A 19956-nucleotide genomic window follows, 5' to 3' on the forward strand; every position below is an offset into this window, starting at 1 on the left:
AGCCTAAACTTTAAACAAAATGTATTCATGATAAAATTAGTGAGCAAAGCAGTGATAGCACTGGCCCAGATAGCTAATTAAAAAGCTCTCGGGTTTTACCAACATTAAAATAATTATCCAATGTAAAAGGAATTTCAGAGGAGTGGATTGAAATTTTTCTGTTTAACAATTATTCTTAAAATGTTCTTAGATTCATTGAATAAGTGTAATTGTCAGATTGCCATGAGCAATGTCCTACTTTAAAATATTAGAGATAAATATAGTTACTTTATTTTTTTTTCTGGCTATACAGAAGATGTTTTCATAAAGCCTCCTTAACTGTCTAATAAAATAGAGGTTGCGTTAGTTTCATTTCTCAGCAGAGTTATCTTATGGATATAATTGTGTTCTCTGAGACCAGGGGCCAGAGAGGTTCCTGTTACTTTTAAAGATGACTATCTGTCTCTAATTGACTGCATTAGCTCATATCAATTGTTGAACACATTGGGTCTATAGATTTATAGTCTAGGTATTGGGTTTGGTGTCTGCTAGATAGAGAAGAATAATGGAAAGTTGATGTAGGAAGAAGATGTACTGGTTTCTGATGTGGTGTCTTTGGCTATACTTGATTCCTTGTCTTTGGTCAGTCCACTGGATCAGGCAACTTTCCTGGCTTCCAGAAATTAAATTAGATGACTAGCTTTCCTCATTCAGGGACAGCTTTATTACAATGTTATTTTGATTGCCTGTAAAGAAAAAAAAAACCCAGATCTTTATTTTCAGTTCTCTGGCTCTGCATGTTTTTTTATTACATTTGTTAAACTTGAATCTGAGGTCCAAACATTTCACTGAAGATTTTCTGGGTTTTGATAATAGGATAGTCTAGAAGATAAAGCAGATAATCCTAGTGTGATTTACTTTATATTTATCCATCCACCATTTTTCTCCTTACTTCTCCCCTCCCCAGTTTTGCAAAGGATGTTTAGAATTGTTTTCCTTCATTCCCGTAGCCCCTGCCTCACATAGTTTTTCTCTAACTACTCTCGTCATCAGAAACATTTAATGGGAAGTAGTTCTATATTTCTGGGACAAGATAAACAAAAAAGTTCTTTGCATTGAACTGAGGTGAATATGTACTTGAAAATACTGTATTTTTTAAAATATATGAACTTAAAATTATTTTTAATTATAAAAAGGAGTCTCTGATTTGAAAATATTAGTCTGGAAGTTAGTTCTTTTGTCATCAGGTGCTATTTATACCTTAGAGTAAACTTGAATTCTTTATCATTCATCTTTTTTAAAAAATTTAACTTCTCTAGAATTAGAGAATTCTAGATACATTTCATGTATCTTTAACACCAACTTCAAACAACTTTTCTGCTTTTGTTTTCAAATGCCAAATTTTGTTTTTGAGAGTTTTATATTTTCATTCAAGTGTCAAAGTATTGCATATGTAAAGGAGTAACTGCAGTTTAGACATTTACTTTGGTATGATAAAGATAATACCACCACCGCTGCTTTCCCCCAGACCCAGAAAGAAAAGTTTAATTGACACTCAAAAGCTATTAAATTGTCTTATTTTTTTTTATTTGGAAGAGCTATGGAAGCTGTTTCCTCTAATTTAAAATTGTTTAAGAAAACACTGACTTTGCTGTATTTTAATCTAATAGTGAATTTAGGGGATTGTTTATATAAAAATATGTGTCTACAATTAATAATAGTTATGCATTATTTCATTTTCTATAATATTATGATACCTGAAGCTCACATTTATTTAATGTGAACTTGTTTGTTTTTGTTTGTTTGTGTGGTAAGCCTTTGTTTTATCTTGTTTTGTTAGTGTTGTAGGGTATCATGGTCCTCTCAGCAGAAAATCCTTTGTAGACGGCCTGATTCTCAGAAAGAACAATTTAAAGAGATTTATACTATGTCATGACACTTGGATAGTATTATCCTGAGCTGTGTGAAATTGCTGGTTTTGTTCATCAAAAGTGATCAAATGTTTGCAATTTCATAGTATACAAGAAACAAGCAAACAAAAAATCTTTTAGAACAAATATATTGACTTTCCATTATAACTTCTCTTATTAACCTATCAGAGACCTTACGAAGGAGATTCAAACTATAGATAGCCACAGGTCTATCAAGAAAATTCTGCTTTGTTTTGTAGTTAAATTGTCTAGTTTTAAAGGTACTTAATCAATATGATCTTAGTAATTGAAAGCAAATACCTTTTGGAAATATGTAAGTTACATAAAAACTTTCATAACCTGGGATATTATCATATCAAAGGACTAGTCTGTAAATATCATTAGAGGCAAAATAAGTTCCCCACCCTTCCATGTCTTATATGAACTCAAGTTTTGCTAGCTATAGAATTTTATCTTGGTAGGCATTCTAAAGTAATAAATACTACTATGTTATAGAGTCAACAGATTTGCCTTAAAATGCCTTTTAAAGATGTTCTTTATACCTATGTTTCAAGTTATAAGAATAAAAGTATATGGGCTTAAAAATGCATGTAAAAATTATGAAGCTCCTACACAGGAAATCCAGAATTTTAGAAGAGCTATTATCTAAGAGGTTGTAAATTGGATTGTTCTAAACTCACACTACATCTCATATAAATAATATTATGAATAGTACGGGCAACACATTAGCCACCAAGAGCTGGTACACTTCATATTAATCTAGTGTCTCAGTTTTGAATGTACTTTTATAGTGGAGAAAATTGACTTAGATCTCTCAATAATCACTTGGTACGCTTCTTTCTAGGAGATACCCTGAGCCCTGCCCAGGTACACACACTCTCCATCTGGCATATTCCTCTAATGCTACATTCCTCAAGACCTTCCTCCTATCCAAGTACTAAGCAGACCCGACCCTGCTTAGCTTCTGAGATCAGACGAGATCAGGCGCATTCAGGGTGGGATGGCCGTAGACTCCTCAAGACCTTCCTACTTGCGTTCAATCCCGTCTTTCTTATCGATACTTCCGAAGTATAATCTATCTTCAAGCGTTAGGAAGAAAGAAATTGCTTTAGTTCATATTCAAGTGTTAGTCACTATAGCCCTTTTACCCTGCTTAAAGATGAATCTGCATTAAAGACAAACGCATTGCTATTAGCACAAATTACTATCAATTAGAATATTGAACTTTAAAACAAATAAGGAAATAATTAGTGTTGGTGGGATTCTTTTGAGGCAAGAGACATCATTAAGTGACCTAACTTGGGCATCTTTTCCTCTTTCCCTGACTCCATGTGATGTTGAAAAGGCCGTATATTTTCAGTGACCTTAAGGAGGGAAGCTAGTCATTTGTAATTCTTGATCATTGAAGTCAGGGTCTTCATGATTCTGTTTTTCAGTTCAAGAACTATGTCAGGAGCATCTTAGATGTCCATCGCCTACACTCTTAAGACTTTGTGTTCAAGCCTCAGTTTTTTCTACCTCCCAGCTAGTCCTGTTTATCTTCCAGCTCTGCTCATTGATACTATAGAAAATACCTTTCCTCATTTTACTTTTATTGACAGTGACTACCATCTTCTCCTTTTTTCAAGAGATAAAAAGGTAGAAACGATACTACTTTTTCATTATTTAAAAAAACTATTATTTTAAAACAGCTGGCACTTAGCAATTTAGTTTTCACACCCTATTCTGAATTAAATTGATACGGTGATTCTAAAATTGATTCTAAAATCTTTATCTTGCTTTTATCATGTAAGCATCTAGTTAGAAAGTGTTTATGCTAAAGACTTGTATTTTGTGGCATTAGTTCTTCACATTTCTTTTTTACATGTTTAAAATTGCTCATTTCTGAGTGAATGGGAAAGTTACTGTTGTTGAGATATGTATAGGGCAGGTGCACTTGATTAGAGCATGAACTGTACTTTCACATTAGCTGGATGTGCTTTGCACTCTGCTCTTGTAGATTTATTTTGTTTACAGTAGACTGATGTCAGTTTTTGTAAATGTTTTTACTTAGCACTTTAACTGTGAGTGTACAAACTGATTTTAAATGTAGTGGTTGTATATTTTGGTTATAAATTGGAAATTTTTAATAAAATAAAATAATTTGTTCTCTAGTTTGTCATTAATACCTGATTGCATATAATTTTCTATATCATCTTCTAGACTAACATATTACACTGCTATTTTTCAATTGGATTTCATATTTTATATTCTAATATTACTAATATTTTTCATTTATAACATAGAATTCACATTATTCTGGAATATAGAAATATGTAAACAAAAACCATCCAGTATCATATCCTTTTCTCTCACACTTATTTTGTTAATATAGATAAGACTGATCTCTATTGTTATATCCTCATTATATAACACTACTGGGCACATAATAGGGGTTCAATAAATATCTGTTGATAAAAATGAAAAGTATCTGTATCCATTTTCCAATAAGAAATCCTACTCACATTAACAGATCAGTTGATTTGTTTTCATGACCTGGAGGGTAGACCAGCATTGAGTTTCTTGCCTGGATCATACAGCCTTTGGTTCCAAAGGACCTTTGAAATCAAGGTCCAACTTCCAAGCCAGTACAAAAATTCTTCAAAACTGTCTTTTGTAAGCCTCTGCTTGAATGATTTCAGTAACAGGAAGCTCACTACTTTGTAAGGCCTTCTATTCCATTTTGAGGCAGCTCTAATTGTTATAAAAAGTCTGCATATATTGGGTGGAAAGTGTTTTTTAGTTACCTTCGTACATTGGTACAATTACACCGTAATTCTTTCACAGGACTGTATTTTAGACTTTTGAGAAAAGATATGTTGTTTCCTCCAAATCTTTTCTATAAGCAAAATGTCCAATTTTCCAATTATGTCATAATTTCCAATTTTTCCATAACTTCCTATCAGATCCTAGTTGTTCCCTTCCAAAAGACTCCAGTTATGAATATTCCTCTTAAAATTTCCATAGAACTGAACACATATCTCCAGATTCTATAAAACTAGTGAAGAATCTGATGTACACTATATTCTGTACACTACACTATTACTTCTATTAATTTATCACAGAAGAATGGAGCACTTTCCAACCATATCCCTCCAATTATTGAAAAGAGATGAAGATATGTATATATACATGTCCATCAATTTCAAAAAAATTTTTCAAAAAATTTCAAATATTTGCCAGTTTCAGATATTTCTCTAAGGCACTTATTGGTCATTTACCATGTGCCAGGCAATGAACCAAAAAAAAATTCTTAATCTCCTGACAGTTTATTTCTAAGGTGAACCAAATATTTAATAAAGATGGGAAAATATCTTAAATTATTGTTTTATGACTGTTAAGTTAGAGAAGACTTTTTTGGGTGTTTTTTTTTTATGGTGATCCTTAGCTAACTACACAAATTTTGATCATTAACAGTTTGAGTATTAGTCATAGTGTANCTAAATTATTGTTTTATGAATTAAGTTAGAGAAGACTTTTTTGGGTGTTTTTTTTTTTATGGTGATCCTTAGCTAACTACACAAATTTTGATCATTAACAGTTTGAGTATTAGTCATAGTGTATGTGCTGTGGCACATACATAGACTAAACCATTGGTTTTTAGCTATGGGATCCTTTCGTCAAATAAAACAGTACATGTAGTCTCAATACACAAAACAGATAAAAGACTTTCCTAAAGAGAAAGTGCCTGAAATCTTAATTATTTGACCTAGCGCCATTTATCTCTCTCTTCACTCTAACATCCTTGAATCACCTAGATGGAACTCTTAAGAGCTGAAAGAACCCATTTTATAAATTACATTACAAAGTCATTCTATCTTTTACTGTGCTTGTGGTCACATGAATCTCACGTGATAAAACTGCAGAGAACTATACACACACACCAATGAGGGCTTGTAAAACTCATGAAATCTATATAAAATAGATGAATTGTACCTATGCCAATTTCTTGATATTGTACTACAGTTATAAAAAAAAAGTTACCATTGGGGAAAACTGGGTATGGGTATTATTCTTAAAACTGCATGTAAATCTTTAATTATCTCAAAACGTTTAACGATTTTTTTTAATTAGTAAGTGATCTGTAGCTCCCTTCTAAAATTCTATAATTAATGCCCCATTCATTTCTAGCTTTTTTTTTTTCCTTCTGTTAATTCTAAAGAACCTATTAGAATTCATTTTAAAGAGACTCTTGGTAAATGTCACTTACCCAGGAGTCCTTCAGTTCTTGTTTTGGCTTGCCTAATTTAGCATTCTCACATGAAAACAAGACCCTGCTAATGTGCTCATACATTTTGCCTGTTCCCATTCCCCTTCTTCTCAGGTTCCCAGGAGCAACAATCAGAATTACCCCATACTTTTGAGTGTGGTCAGCAGAATAATGGCTCCCAATTCCCAGAACCTGTGAATGTGTTATTTTCATGGCAAAAGGGACTTGGTAGATGAATTTAAGTTATAGACCTTGAGATGGAGAGATTATCCCACATTATTCATACAGACCCAGTCTAATCACGAGTCCTTAGAAGCAGAGAACTTTTCCCTGGTCGGGGAGGTGAAAAAGGATGAAGGTGTAAAAAAGATGCAACATGAGAAAGACTTAACCCACTGTTGCTGGCTCTGACGAGGGAGGAAGGAGACCATGAGTGAGGGAATGTGGGTGGCCTCTCGAAACTGGGAATGGCTTTCAGCTGACAGCCAACAAGGAAACATAGATCTTCGTCCTACAACAGCAGGGCACTAAATTCTGCCAACAACCAGAATGAACAAGGAAATTAATATTCCCCTGAAGTCTCCAGAAAGAAACAACTGACATCTTCATTTTAGCCCCATGAGACCCATGTCAGATTTCTGATTTACAGAGATAATAAATTTGTATTGCTCAAGTCCCTAAATTTAGGGTAATTTGTTACCGCATGAATCAAAAACTAATAAACTGAGCCTCATACCCCCACATCTGCAGAGTGTAGGCAGTGAAAAAATAAGTAATGGAAAATGGCCCAAGGAGTCCATTAAGAATCAGAAGCACTTCAGAGAGCTGGCGAGTTGCCTGAAACAGACTGTTGAGGTGGGTGGAGACAGTTTGGAAGTATTGAGTAATGAGAACAATCACTCCCTGGTAACTCTCTTCCTAGTCTCTCTTTTATTCTTTTTTTCACCATTATTTTTCACTTTAATTTATTCCCATTCCTCCTCTTACCCTCTCTTCCATCCTTTCCTCTTTAAAATTCTGCTCTTCATTTGTCTCTGTTAATCAAGTATATGTTTTTATCTACATTCCCATTAGCATAAGCCACCCATTTGTCAGAAGGAGATAAGAAGAATATGTCTTGGGAAAATCAAGATTTCAGGTGCAGCGAGGAGCCAAAAGGTTAAGAAATACGGCTTTATCACCTGGTCTCTGGGTACTCCATGCACAAAAGAGGGTTAAAGGCAAATTCATTTATTCAAAACAAAATGAAACGGGCACCTGATAGCTTAGTCCATTCAGCATCTGACTCTTGATTTTGGCTCAAGTCATGATCCCAGGGTCATGGGATGGAGGTCTGTGTTAGGCTCCATTGAGCGTGAAGACTGCTTGAGATTGTCTCTCTCCCCCTCTCCCCAAATCCTGCTCTCTCTGAAATAAAACTAAACTAAGCAGGAACAAAAAAATATTTGAAAATAACAAAAGCTTTTTGCTAAGGTATTGATTAGTCACTATCTTCTATTTGCAGCTGAAGAATTATGCTGAATCCTTTTCACTATCTCTGTAGACAGCTCAAAATTAAAGACCCTAAGGGGCTAATAGAAAGTTCATCAAATTCAAATAATACTAGAGCTACTGTACAGAAATACAATTGAAGCATTTAAACATGTCACATGAGGTGAATCAGCGAAGCGCATATATTTTGATTTTAAGAATTTTTTTAGCACCAGATTTGTTAGAAAGTGTTTGCTGAATATGGAAAATAAATTCATGCACTAATACCAACATGAAAATTTCTGGTTTCCCAAATGTCCTGGTGGCTAAAAGGGCAGAAGGGGTGTTCTCTGGCAACAGACTGGGCATAGTTGAGCCAGTTTAAGGGAACTGTTGTTAATAATCCTGAAGGCAGAGGTAATACAAGTGTCCTTGGCCATAAATTTAATAGATTCTAAATGAGCCTTTACCATAACAACAAGGAGATAGGTCCCTCACATTTTCAGTGTGAAAATAAGCATTTCTGAAAACGCCAAAGATTGTCTGGATCCTATGCCTGCCAGAAAATGGTTTGTTTCTGGAGCCATTGCTATAGTACTTAAATTTGTTAGCAAATTCAGACAAGAAAAAGCTAAATCCTTTAATCTTTTTTTTTTTACAAATAGTTTATTGTCAAATTAGTTTCCTAAATCCTTTAATCTTAAAAATTCTTCCTTTCCTCTCTTTCTTTCTACTAAACGTTAATTTCTTTTGCAGAACCATGACATATTTAAAATGTTAAGCTATCATAATTTTAGTTGTTTTTTTTTTTTCAGAGCCAAGATCATATTTATAGTGTTTTTCTTGTCCACTGATGAAAGTTGCTTTAGAAAATGGTGTTTCAAGTTTCTGGGAGCATTCAATATCATCCATTAATTCATTCTTTTTTTCAGTAAATACTCATTTGTTTACCTACTCCTTACCAGGTAGTGAGTAAGACCCTAGGAATTCAAAGAAGAAAACAACGTATAAAATGGTTTATACTCTATTGAGAAGATGAGGTTTTAAACACCCGAGTACTGTAACACTGGTGTGCTCAAAGTGTTATGTAAGCACAAATGTGGAAGAACGTACTTCTGCCATGAAGACTGGGCATACAGAGAACTTTATAGAATGTGAAAGATTTAATTGATAGATATCTTTGGTCACATATTAATTGCTGAGGTTATGGTAGAGAATAAAACAGGCAATTATTCTTTTGCAGTTCCATAATCAGAATGTTGAGTGTAAAAGGAGGAGACAGACAATAAATAAGTAAAGAAATGAACAGATTAAGATAATAAATGCTTTAACTTTCCTATAGGTTAAAGGTCTTGGTAAAAATTATGGATTTTGTTCAAAATGCAAAAGGGTGAGGGCGCCTAGGTGGCTCAGTCAATTGAACGTCTGACTTCTGCTCAGGTGATGATCTCTCTGTTCGTGAGTTCGAACCCCACATTGGGCTCTCTGCTGACAGTGCAGAGAGCCTCTTTCAGATTCTCTGTCTCCCTTTCTCTGCCCCTCCCCCATTCACTCTCTTTTTATCAAAAATAAAAAAAACATTTTAAAAATTTACAAAATGCAAAAGGGTGCATTGAAGCATTTTAATTAAGTGATTAACATGACATAATTTTCTTTTAAAAAATTATTCTGGGGACGCCTGCATGGCTTGGTCAGTTGAGCATCCATCCAACTTTGGCTCAGGTCATGATCTCGCAATTCATGGATTTGAGCCTCAGATTCTCTCTCTCTCCCTCTCTTTCTGTCCCTCTCCTCACTCTCTCTCTCTGTCTCTCAAGATAAATAAACATTTTTAATTAAAAATAAATAAAAAATAAAAAATTTTTCTGGGGGCATCTGGGTGGCCCAGTCGGTTAAGCATCCAACTTCAGCCCAGGTCATGATCTCACAGTTTGTAAGTTCAAGCCCCTCATCAGGCCCAGTTCTGTCAGTGCAGAGCCTGCTTCTGATCCTCTGTCCACCACCCCATCTACCCCTCTCCCACTCACAGACACATGCTCTCTCTCAAAAATAAATAAAAATGTAAATTATTCTGGTAGCTCTATGAAAATGGATAAGGGTTCAGCTGCATTGGAGCAAATAGTCTATACTAGTAATAAATTAGTATTAATTTGAAGTAGTTTTGATAATGCATACTATAATCCTTAGTAAAAGAAAATCCATATGGCAAGAAAATAACTGTAAAACGAATAGCAAAAAAGTAAAAATAGGCATTACAGATATTTTTTAAAAATTTTAATGTTTATATATTTTTGAGAGAGACAGAGACAGAGCATAAGAGTGGGAGAGGCAGAGAGAGCGGGGGAGACAGAATCCAAAGCAGGCTCCAGGCTCTGAGCTGTCAGTACAGTGCCCAAGCCAGGGCTTGAACTCGTGAACTGCAAGATCATGACCTGAGCACAGTCACACGCTTACCCTACTGAGCCACCCAGGCATCCCTAAATATTTTTTTCTTTAACACAAAAGAAGGAAGTAAATGGGGAATAGTGGAACAAGAAGGAACAAGAGATATACCAAAGGAGTAACAAAGTAGCAAATGTAACTCTAACCATCTCGATAATTACATTTATTAGCATGAATGTGATAAATACTCACTCAAAAGCTATCAATCAACAACATGAATAAAAAAGCAATTTCATCCTATCTGCTCTTTCCAACAGATATACCTTAGATTCAAAGACACAAATGGGTTGAAAGTAAAAAGATATGTCATGTAAACAATAATCATAAGGGAGCTATAGTGGCTATGCTAATATCACACATGTTAATCAAAGATAATCAATATTGTTATTATAATCATTGATTTATTATAATAATAAAAGTGTCAATACATGAGGAAATGTTAACAATTATAAATGTATACATACCTAAAAGCAGAACCTCAAAATACATGGAATCAAACCTAACAGAAATAAAAGGGGAAATAGACAATTCAACAGTAAATAGTTTGGGTTTTTCTTCAGTAATTAGTAGAGCAGCTAGACATAAAAGCAGTGACAACACTGAACACTATCAAACCCTTCAGCCTAACTGACATATATAAATTACATGATCTAAATATTGTAGGGTACGCTGAGGAGCTCAGTCAGTAAAGCAAAGGACTCTGGATGTCGCTTCAGGTCATATTCTCATGGTTCGTGGGATTGAGCCCGACATGGAGCTCTGTGCTAACAGAGCCTGCTTGGGATTCTCTCTCCTTCTGTCTGCCCCTCCCCCATTTGTATACACTCTCTTTCAAAATTAATAAATATTTAAAAATAAATAAATAATATTACAGAATACACATTCTTTCCAAGGACACATGGAACATTCTAATGAATAGACCATATGCTATGAGCAAAGATTGGCATACATTTCCTATAAAGGACCAGATAATTTTTTTTTTTTTTTTGCTTTGTGGACCATACAGTCTCTGCTGCAGCTGTGCCTATTTATTCTTGTAGCAGGAAACTGGTCAGCGATAATGCATAAATAAGTAGGCATGGCTGTGTTCCAATAAAATTTTGTTTACTGAGCAGGTGGCAGGCCAGATCTGATTTGTGGGTCATAGTTTGCCAACCTCTGTGCTGTGCCATAAAACAAGTCCCAACTAGTAAAAGGATTGGAAAAGGATTGAAATAATACAAACTATTTTCTTCAAACACAGCAGGCTCAAATAAGAAATCAATAACAAAAAGAAATCTTGAATAACCCTAAATATTTTTTATATGAAACCACTTCTACATAATTCACAAATTAAAAAGACATCACAAGGGAAATTAGAAAATATTTTGTAATGAATGAAAATGAAAACAAAACAATGAGGAGTACCTGGGTGGCTCAGTCGGTTAAGTATCTGACCCTTTGATTTTGGTACGGGTCATGACCCCACACTGTGAGACTGAGCCCCACATCAGACTCTGCGCTAAGCAGAGCCTGCTTGGAATTTTCTCTCCCCCTCTCTCTGCCACTCCCCTGCTCCCATGCTCGCTTGCTCTCTCTCTCAAAAATAAATAAATAAACTTAAAAAAAAATGAATTTAGAAAGATCAATCCCAAATTCATTCTATTATCCTGATATCAAAGACAAAGATTTCAAGAAAATGAGACTATGTACCAATATATCTCATGAACACAGATGCAAAAATCTTTAATAAGGTATTAGCAAACTGAATCCATAGATATATAAAATAATTATATACATCATTGCTAAGTGGGATTTATCCCAAGAATGCAACGCTGGCCTACCCTCTGAAATACCAACAAATGTAATATATTATGAAATAAAGGATAAAAGTAACATGAGCATCTCAATATGGAAAAAGCACTTGACAAAATCCAACACCCATTCATGGTAGAAACTCTTATTAAATTAGGAACAGAAGAGAGTGTTCTCAATTTGATAAAGAACATTGTGAAAAACTCACAAACACTTTATTTAATCACAAAAAACTAAATGCTTTTCCCTGAAGATTGAAAATAAGGCAAATATGTCTATTCTTTCCTTTTCTATTCAACATTGTACAACGTTGTAACAAGTACAAAAGGCTAGAAAATGATTGAATGAATTCATATTAGAAAGAAAGAAAACTGTCTATCTGCATATGACAATACCATATGGAGACAATCCCAAAGAATCCACACCCAAAAACCTACTAGAACTAATAAATGAGGTTAGTAGTGTCACAGAATATAAGATCACTATTTTTAAAATCCTCGATTTTCTTTTTGTACTAGCAATGAGCAATTTGCAAATAAAATTTTAAAGTCCATTCACAATAGCATCATGAAGAATGAAATATGAATAAATTTATCAAAAGAATTGTGAAATTGTTCTTGAAATCCTGAAATCTTCAAAACATTGCTAAAAGTAGCTAAAGAAGATCTAAAAACCAGGAAGAGCTAACCCATTCTCATGGTTTGGGAGACTCAATATTATTAAGATTGAAATTCTTTTCAGGGCACCTGGGTGGCTCAGTCAGTTAAGCGGTTAAGCATCTGTCTTTGTCACAGGTTGCAATCTCACAGTATGTGGGTTCAAGCCCTGCATCAGGCTCTGTGCTGACAGCTTGGAGCCTGCTTTGGATTCTGTGTCTCCCCCGCCCCCTCTGCCTCTCCCCGGCTCACACTCTCTCTCCCTCTCTCAAAAATAAATAAACATTAAAAAAAAGATTGAAATTATTTTCAAACAGATCTATAAATTTAATGTAATCCCTGTCAAAATTCTAGCAGGACTTTTGTAAAACTTGAGTTGATTCTAAAATTTATATGGAAATATAATGTATCTAGAATAATCAGAACAATTTTGAAAAGAATGAAGTTGGAGGACTTACACTACTGAATTTCAAAACTTATAAAGCTACAATAAATAAGACCATGTGGTATTGGTACAAAGATAGGCAGACAGCAATTAAAATCTTTAATTTATGGTTCATCAATTCTCAACAATGGTTCTAAGAAAATTCAAGAGAGGACAGGATAGGTTTTGTTTTGTTTTGTTTTGTTTTTAACAAATTATGTTGGGACAAGTAGATATCCACTTTCAAAAAAATGAATTTAGACTCTAATGTCATACTGTACACAAATGTTCAGGTAAAAAAAATACAGTGTTCACCAATATGTAAGAACAAAACTAAAAATCTTCTGGAAGAACATAGATATAAATCTTCAGGACCTTAGGTTGGGCAAGCAGTTCCTGGATGTGACACCAAAAGCTCAATCCATAAAATAAAAATTGATAAACTGGCTTTGCCACAATTAAAAACTTTTGTGTTTCAAAAGACACTACTAAGAAAATTAGAAGACAAATCACAACGTGGGAAAAAAATAATTTGAAAATTATATAAAGAGTTCTCACAATTAAGTAATGAGAAAACAACTCAATTTTTTACTTTTTTAATTGTTTATTTTTTAATTGTTTATTTAGTTAAAAGTTTAGTTATTTATTTTGGGGTGGGGGGGACAGAGAGAGGGGAGAGAGACTCCCAAGCATGCTCTGTGCTGACAGGAGCTCAAACTCACAAACTGTGAGATCATGACCTAAGCTGGAGTCAAGAGTTGGATGTTTTTTTTCTTTTATGTTTTATTTTATATTTGAGAAAGAGAGAGAGACAGAGAGCACAAGCAGGGTAGGGGCAGAGAGAGAGGGAGACACAGAATCTGAAACAGGCTGTCAGCACAGAGCCCGATGTAGGGCTCAAACCCACGAGCAGTGAGATCATGTCCTGAACCGAAGTCAGATGCCCAATGGACTAAGCCACCCAGGCACCCCAACAACCCAATTTCTTAAAGTTCAAAAGATTTAAAGAGACATTTCCCCAAAGAAAATATATACTTGGCTAATAAGTACATACAAAGTGCCCAATCTCGTTAATTATTAGGGTAATTCCAGTTAACCTACAAGTTAAACCATACCCCAGCAAAATGGCTATACTCAGAAAGACAGATATAGCAAGTGTTGATGAAGCTGTGGAGAAACTGGAAACCTCATATATTGCTGGTGAGAACATAAAATGGTATATAAACTTCAGAGAACAGTTGGACAGTGTTTTAAAAAGCTAAATATAAATTTAACATACAACCCAGGAATTCCACTCCTAGGTGTTTGCACATGAAAAATCAAAACATATGTCCATACAGAGACTTACACACGTATGTTCATAGCAGCATTATTCATAGTACTCACCCAAATGGAAACAATCCACATGCCCATTAACTGGTGAATGGGTCAACAAAATGTGGTATAACCATACAATGAGATTCTATTCATCTACTGCTATATACAATGGAAATGAACCTCAAAGACATTATGTTAAAGGAAAGAAGCAAAATGCAAGAGATTACATTTTGTATGATTCCATTTATATGAAGTGGCCAGAAATGACAAATCTATAGAGACAGACAATAGATTCGTGGAAATGGGCATGAGATATTTTTTTTTTGGCAATGATGAAAATGCTCTAAAATTGTACTGTGGTAATGGTTGCACAACTACATATAACTTTCCTAGAAATCATTGAATCCCATACTAAACAGGTGATTTTTTGAGGTAAATGATAACTCAAAAATTAAGGAAAAAAACCTAGATGGACTTTAACTGTGGAGCCAATACCTACAAAGTCATCACTAAACACTTGAGTCATCACTCATTAAAAATAAATTGTTGGAAATTCTGCGGATGTAATGGATAGCGTGATGACTATAGTTAACAATACTGTACATTTGAAAGTTGCTAATAGAGGGGCGCCTGGGTGGCTCAGTTGGTTAAGCATCTGACTTTGGCTTAGGTCATGATCTCACGGTTCATGGGTTGGAACCCCGCATCAGGCTCTATGCTGACAGCTCAGTGCCTGGAGCCTATTTCAAATTCTGTCTCTCTCTCTCTCTCTCTGCCCCTCCCCCACTTGTGCTCTGACTGTCTCTGTCTCAAATACGAATAAACTACAAAAGAAAAAATTAAAAAAAAAAAAGAAAGTTGCTAATAGAGTAAATCTTAAAAGTTCTCGTCATAAGAAAAAAATGTGTAATTACATGAAGTGATGGATGTTGACTAAATTTACTGCAGTAATCATTTTGCTATATATACATTCTTTTGTTCCTGATCACCAGTGCTAGAGTATATGTTGAGGGGGAGGGGTTCCCCTCCCCTCATACCGCCAACCAATCCCCGAAGACACCAGCCTGACACTGTCTACCCAGAGATAGCGAGTAGAAGTTCACCTGGACGCTCCAACATTTACAAGTTGGGAATGAAAGAGGAAACCAGCAAGAGGGATCAAAGAGTGGCCATAAAGGTAGGCAATGTGTTGTCCTGGAGAGCGAAGGAAGGAAGTTTTTCCAGAAGGAAAATCAACTTTCATAAGCAATTCTCCTGTTGAAAAGTGCTGCTAAGGCAGAGAAGGACAAATATCATATGTTTGCACGTATAGGAGGATGAGGAGGAACTTGACGGAGGAACAAGGGGGAGAAGAAGGGGGGAAATGGTGGGGGAAAGGGAGAGAGGCAAACCATGAGAGACTCTTGAATGCTGACAAAAACTGAGGACTGATGGATGTGGGGGGGAGGGGGGATGGGCATGGAGGAGGACACTTGTGGGGATGAGCACTGAGTGTTATGTGGAAACTAATTTGACAATAAACTATTTGTAAAAAAAAAAAGAAAAGTGCTGCTAAGTCTAATAAGATGAGGACTGAGAAATGGCCATTGATTTAGTAACTGGAAGTCAGTTTCAAACAAATGCTTTGGGTAGAGGAATGAGGCAGAAAACCTGTTTGGGGTGGGACCAAGAATGGAGATAAGAAATCCTGGTATATCAATGGCCAAGGGGGAGCAGCAGAGATGGTTACTGGAGATGAGGTAACTGGGGGTTATTAATAGGTTAGAGCTAACAGGTAGATAACAAAGAGATGCAGTTAAAATGTCCTTCTTCTACTTAAGAGAAGGATATTTTATACTTCTATTCATTCATTAGCTCATCAGCATGGATTCACCGGATTCATTTATAGATGAACATCTTTATTTGGGGATAGATGAGACAGATGAGACAGGACATTCTGTGAAGTAGAAGGAACTATAGTGGTTTAGCCTGGGGCTGGAAGGCCTGTGCTGGGAAAAGGCTTTGAATGAGGACAGGTCAAAGGTTTTAGGGACCCAAACCAACTTCATCTATTTCACGGTTTAAATTTTGTTTTAATGTTTATGTTTATTTTTGAGAGAGAGAGAGACAGAGAGAGAGAGACAGAATCCAAGGCAGGCTCCAGGCTCTGGGCTGTCAGCACAGAGCCTGATGTGGGGCTTGAACCCATGAACTGGGAGATCATGACCTGAGCTGAATTTCAATGCTCAATCGACTGAGCCCCCCCAGGTGCTCCTCACGGTTTTAGACTCAATGGCCCCTTGCCAGTTTAAAACAAGAAAACAAACAAACTTTGGGTGAGGAACCCTGCCTTCTCTGGAATTCCCCTAGTTCTCAGTCTCCAAGGGTTTTCTTCCTCCTTCATCTCTGACTTCCCTCATTTTCCCTGGTCATGCCTAAAATAAAAGAAATTATTGATACAGAAACAATATAAATATGTCTGTGGAGGGGGACAATTCACTTTCTTTTACAGAATGTCAGGGTCAGGGGGTACCTGGGTGGCTCAGTCGATTAAGTGTCCCACTCTTGATTTCAGCTCAGGGCATGATCTCACAGTTCGTGAATTCAAGCCCTGAATGGGGCTCTGCTCTGACAGAGTGGAGCCTGCTTGGAATTCTCTCTCTTTCCCTCTCTCTGGGCCTCTCTCACTTTTGTGTGAGCTCTCTGTCTCTCTCAAAAATAAATAAATAAAACTTAAAAAAGAGAAAGAAAGTATGTCGGGATTGGAAAAGGCCCTAGAAATCATCTAATTCAGGGACAGGCAGACTTTTTCTGTAAAGGGCCAGATGGTAAATATTTTAGGCTCTCAAATTTCAACAATCTGCATCACGATTACTCAACTCTGCTGCTGTAGCGCAAAAGCAGCCAGAGACAACACATAAAGAGGTGGGGTTGCTTTCCAATAAAACTTTATTTATAAAACCAGGCAGTGGGCTAGCTTGGTTCCAAGGGCCATAGCTTGCTAACCCCTGACCCACCCCAGGAAGTGATAAAACTGAGACCCAGTCAGCACAAAGGAAAGTCAAGATAAGAATCTACTTTCCCGACTCTCAGAGAAGAGCTCATCTTACTAGAACAAAGATTCTCAAATTTTCCTTTGCATAAAAATCACCTGGGGGAGAGAAGGGATAAAATTATGAAAAAACAGATTCTCAGGCCCACTCTTCCTAGATTTAGATTCATTTGGTCTGAAGTAGGACCAGAAAAAAGCACACAAGAAAAATATTCCTCCCTACATCATAGATTCTTAAATCCCCTAGGCAACGAGTAAATCCTCTTATCACAGATGGACAAGTAAACAGGGGATGAGGCATGATTTCGAATACTTCTCCTGATTTTTTTCCCTTCCCCTTTGCTCCAGAATCCCTTGGTCTGCAGCAGCTTGCCTGTGCCAGGGGGCGGGCCTGCAGGAAGTATGCTCACACCTGCCAGCTGGCCTAGTGGGTGAAGTTTAACTCTAGCAAGGTGACAGGGCACTCCTGAGCCAGCTTTCCTAATGAGCATCACTTGTTGATGGACTGGGGGGGAGGTGCTGGTTATTCACTTTTGGCCTGGAGCCTTCTCTTGGATTGCGAATGAATGGATGCCATAAGGCTTCCTTGTTCACCTCGGTGGAAAAAAGTGGAAAAATCATCAAAGCAACAATTTGGTTCACACTTCTCATTGAAAGGGGTCAGATGGGCTGGAGGAAGCTTTGTGGAGGTCATTTGGCACACAATTTTCACACTTGATCTATTCCTTTCTTCCTCAATCCATTACCCCTGCTCAGTGCACCTTGATCCCTTGAATGGGGATATTGTCTGCTCCAAATCATCCAAAACAATGCCTCTGTTCTGTTGAGTAATTCCTGCCCCCCCCCCCGAGCCCCCAGATGCTTAGGAAATATAACCCCTAAGAAAACAACATGTGGTTAAGAATATTATGTCAGGAGTCCCTATTCCTGTAAAGGGACTGGCCTAATCCAGAAACTTTGTTTCTCACATTATCTCTATTTCAATCCCCTTGCAGTACCTTTTCCTCATAGCTCTTCATCTCTTGGTAAGAACTCTAAAGCCAGGCGTCTATATTGGAGTTAAAAGTTAAGTTGTAAGGGGCACCTGGGTAGCTTAGTCAGTTAAGCACTTGACTCTTGACTTCAGCTCAGGCCATGATCTTGCGGTTAGTGAGTTCAAGCCCTGCATCATGCTCTGCATTGACAGCAGGGAGGCTGCCTTGGGATTCTCTGTCTCCTCTCTCTCTGCCCTTCCCCCCACTCATTGTGTGTGTGTGTCTCTCTCTCTCTCAAAAATAAATGTATAAATAAATAAATAAGAGTTAAGTTGTGAGACAGGATGGATTTATGGAGCTCAATTTCAAGTTGCTTTCCTGGGCTATCCCCAGCCGACTCTCCAAAGAAAGGGAAGAGGCCTAAGGCAATGGTTGGATTTAGATACTCTATGGTTGGTGCTTTCAGTATAGATAGCCACTTTTAACCATAAGACCACGCTATACAGAAGTGCAAAAAGAGAGGTTCCTCCCTCGCCCCAAAAAAGGGAGTTTCCCTCCATTCCTGCCTTCATTTCTGTAGCCCACAGGGGCTGGCAGGCAGAGAAAGACTAACCTTGTCTTTCTGGCAGCCTTTGCTCCTACTGTCCCTCCATGTCACCTAAGACTCCTACTGACCGAGCCCCGGACAACTTCTGAGCTGACGTTGCGGTGACTTACAATTGTGCGTTTTCATCTGTGTGAATCCCTTTGTGGCACACGTGAGAAACAGGGGCCTTGAAGGGAAAATACTGGCTGAGATAATGCTACTCAGGACTGTGCTCTCCTTTCTGATGTTACTTTAGAATAGCTCATGTCATAAGTTCTAACACCACAGTGCTCCCTTCTCATAAGGAGGGTATGTCTGGATGAGAGAGAAGAAGGGAAAGGGAGATCAAGCAGCCATGAGGAAGATCCAGCTTTGAAGTCAGGTCCAGCATTGGTCTAGGTGTGAGAGAGGAGGGGATACCAGGGCCAGCCCTTTACCTTGGGGCTCTTTCTATCTACCTCTCCATCTTTCTGCCTCCTCATCTTCTTCTTGCCTCCTGCTTCTCTGTTTAGACTGGGAGTTCTTAACCTGTGGCTCATGGGGTCTGGGAATATACAAACATATATGTACCTTATGGGAAAAGGTCTGTAATTTCTTATATTCTCAAAGTGGACTATAATAAGAAAAAGTTAAGAACACTTATTCTAGATTTTCTTTCCTTTTCCTCCTTTCTGAGCTTCCCTCTGCCTCCTTAGGATTGACTGTTGTACTGTTTTCACCCTCTTCCCTCAGCCCATGTCTCCCTGTCTCTTCTCTTATGTCTTCTCTCTTTCTCCTTCTTTTTTTTTTTTTTTTAAGTTTTATTTATTTCTGAGAGAGAGAGAGACAGCATGAGCNCACCCCTCTCTCTCTTTTTCCTTCTACCTTTGGCTTCCTGCCCTGTGCCCTCTCTCTTTTTCCTTCTGAAATCTGCCCGTAATACAAACATAAACACTAATAATTGTCATGTGTTGAAGTGCTCAGTAACTAAACGTTTAGGTTCCCTAATTATGTTCCTAATTTTACTTTATTTTAATTAAAAAAATTTTTTTAATTTTTATTTATTTTTGAGATAGAGAAAGAGACAGAAAGAGAGACATAGTGTGAGCCAGGGAGGGGCAGAG

Source organism: Crocuta crocuta, unplaced genomic scaffold (genome assembly GCF_008692635.1).
Source record: "Crocuta crocuta isolate KB4526 unplaced genomic scaffold, BGI_CrCroc_1.0 scaffold551, whole genome shotgun sequence".
NCBI classification, from domain to species: domain Eukaryota; kingdom Metazoa; phylum Chordata; class Mammalia; order Carnivora; family Hyaenidae; genus Crocuta; species Crocuta crocuta.